This window comes from Schistocerca cancellata, unplaced genomic scaffold (assembly GCF_023864275.1).
Source record: "Schistocerca cancellata isolate TAMUIC-IGC-003103 unplaced genomic scaffold, iqSchCanc2.1 HiC_scaffold_1065, whole genome shotgun sequence".
In the NCBI taxonomy this organism is placed as follows: Eukaryota; Metazoa; Arthropoda; class Insecta; order Orthoptera; family Acrididae; genus Schistocerca; species Schistocerca cancellata.
The window spans coordinates 27,501-30,000 of NW_026047065.1; the positions used below are offsets into that span (position 1 = coordinate 27,501).

The following is a 2,500-nucleotide window of genomic DNA, read 5'->3' on the forward strand; positions in this document are numbered from 1 at the left end:
TCACCTTAACCTAACCTATGTCACCTTAACCTAACCTATGTCACCTTAACCTAACCTATGTCACCTTAACCTAACCCATCTTGCACCTTAACCTAACCTATGTCGCCTTAACCTAACCTCTGTTGCACCTTAACCTAACCTGTGTTGCACCTTAACCTAACCTGTGTTGCACCTTAACCTAACCTGTGTTGCACCTTAACCTAACGCAATTTGCACCGCAATGTAACGCAATTTGCACCGCAATGTAATGCAATTTGTACCGCAATCTACCCCAAGTTGTACCGCAATCTACCCCAAGTTGTACCGCAATCTACCCCAAGTTGTACCGCAATCTACCCCAAGTTGTACCGCAATCTACCCCAAGTTGTACCGCAATCTACCCCAAGTTGTACCGCAATCTACCCCAAGTTGTACCGCAATCTACCCCAAGTTGTACCGCAATCTACCCCAAGTTGTACCGCAATCTACCCCAAGTTGTACCGCAATCTACCCCAAGTTGTGCCGCAATCTACCCCAAGTTGTGCCGCAATCTACCCCAAGTTGTGCCGCAATCTACCCCAAGTTGTGCCGCAATCTACCCCAAGTTGTGCCGCAATCTACCCCAAGTTGTGCCGCAATCTACCCCACGTTGTGCCTTAACCTAACCCACGTTGTGCCTTAACCTAACCCACGTTGTGCCTTAACATAACCCACGTTGTGCCTTAACATAACCCACGTTGTGCCTTAACCTAACCCACGTTGTGCCTTAACCTGCTCTGTAAATGGCATATGACACGTTACATTAATGTATTGTTGTCCAACCGCAACCCGCTCAGAATGTTGTGTACACAGCTACGTGTCATCTCCCCATAACAGCTGTATTGCAGTGTGGTACGCCATAGAGACGTGTGGGAGTAATGGACGCAGTGGATGGCGATCAGCATGAGCCGTCTGTTCATGTAGTGGCGCGTGTATGCAGACATAGTAGTCTCTTCTCACACAATGTGATAGCACGGTGTCCCGCGTTCCACATCTGCGACATGCTACAGAGGCTGGTTGACAGTTCGTCGCGCAATGGACATCGCATACGTACGGGGGCACCTTCCACGTGCCCTCTAGTCGGGCACATTTTGTTGCGTGGATGTGAGCGGATGTAGTGTGTCTTGACACCTGACAGGCAGGCATGCAATAATAGTTGACTTTGCAAACGGGGATGGACGTGGACGTGTACGTTTACTGGTGACGTTACGCAAATGAACAACTGGTAACCCGTTGTGGTGCGGTTGATCTTGCTGGAGGTACATCTGTGAGGGCAACGATCGGTACAGCTATGACGCGGTTGTGTCAGCGATACCCACCACACCAATGAACGTGAATGTGGATCTGGGTGTGAAGCGATACGCGGCTGTGGGTGGGTGGGACTGTCCCCGGCCGGTGAGGGGGGGCCGCCCGGCGTGCTGGCCGCGCGGTGCGTGGGCGCACGCGCTACAGCCGGCTGGTGGGGGCGCCCAGTGGCAGGCGCGCCGGCCGACGGACGCGGCAGGCGGCGCAGCTGCGCGCCGGGGCACCCTGCGCGCGGCGCCGTGCAGCCAAAGTGGGTCCTCGCCGGCCCGGTGCGAAGCGCGGTGGACATCTGCAGTGTGCTGGTCCGATTGAGGACTGTGTGCGTTGAGGATGCGCCGCCGCCCGGCACTCGGCGCCGCGACGCCGTCTGCTGCTCGGTCGCCCCAGCGGTTCTCGCTGGTGGTTTGTATCGCAGTTGTGCAGACGTGTTGGCACGTGCGCTGTGCTGGGAGAGTTCGCGTCGGCACCCACGTGGGGCCTTTGCCCTTCTGTGGCGCTGGCGTTGGAGCTGCCGGTCACCGTAGGTGGCGCGTGTTGTCTCCCGCCGGCAATGCCACGACAGCACGCTCCCGGGCCTCTGTCGGCAGCGGCAAGCTCAGTTGGGAGCACGGGTGGTCGCACCTAAAGCGTCTACTCGCCTAACTCCGGGCGATTGCGCCTCTCTCGAACCCGACCAAGTACTTAGGACGGCGCTGCGCGCCGCCGGGACCTGAGAGGGTTTCGAGGTGTATTGTGCAGGGGAGCTCAGCCTCCTCCTGTTTGCAGAATAATTGAGCGGACGCTTGCGTGTTCGCGCGGGCCCCCGGGACACACTCCCGGGCGGCCGGCTGCTCAGCTCTAGTTGACGCAGCTCCCTGGTTGATCCTGCCAGTAGTCATATGCTTGTCTCAAAGATTAAGCCATGCATGTCTCAGTACAAGCCGCATTAAGGTGAAACCGCGAATGGCTCATTAAATCAGTTATGGTTCCTTAGATCGTACCCACGTTACTTGGATAACTGTGGTAATTCTAGAGCTAATACATGCAAACAGAGTCCCGACCAGAGATGGAAGGGACGCTTTTATTAGATCAAAACCAATCGGTCGGCTCGTCCGGTCCGTTTGCCTTGGTGACTCTGAATAACTTTGGGCTGATCGCACGGTCCTCGTACCGGCGACGCATCTTTCAAATGTCTGCC

General features: G+C 56.1%; 1 non-coding gene across 1 annotated transcript in view; it reads left to right on the plus strand.

The window, feature by feature from the left end:
* Nucleotides 1-2,174: 2,174 nt before the first annotated feature.
* The window catches only part of LOC126151461 (small subunit ribosomal RNA), a 1,909-nt gene continuing 1,583 nt past the window's right edge, over nucleotides 2,175-2,500 (plus strand). Inside the window, exon 1 of the ribosomal RNA XR_007531970.1 lies at nucleotides 2,175-2,500. This exon is cut by the window's right edge and continues 1,583 nt beyond it. This is a non-coding gene — a ribosomal RNA (small subunit ribosomal RNA).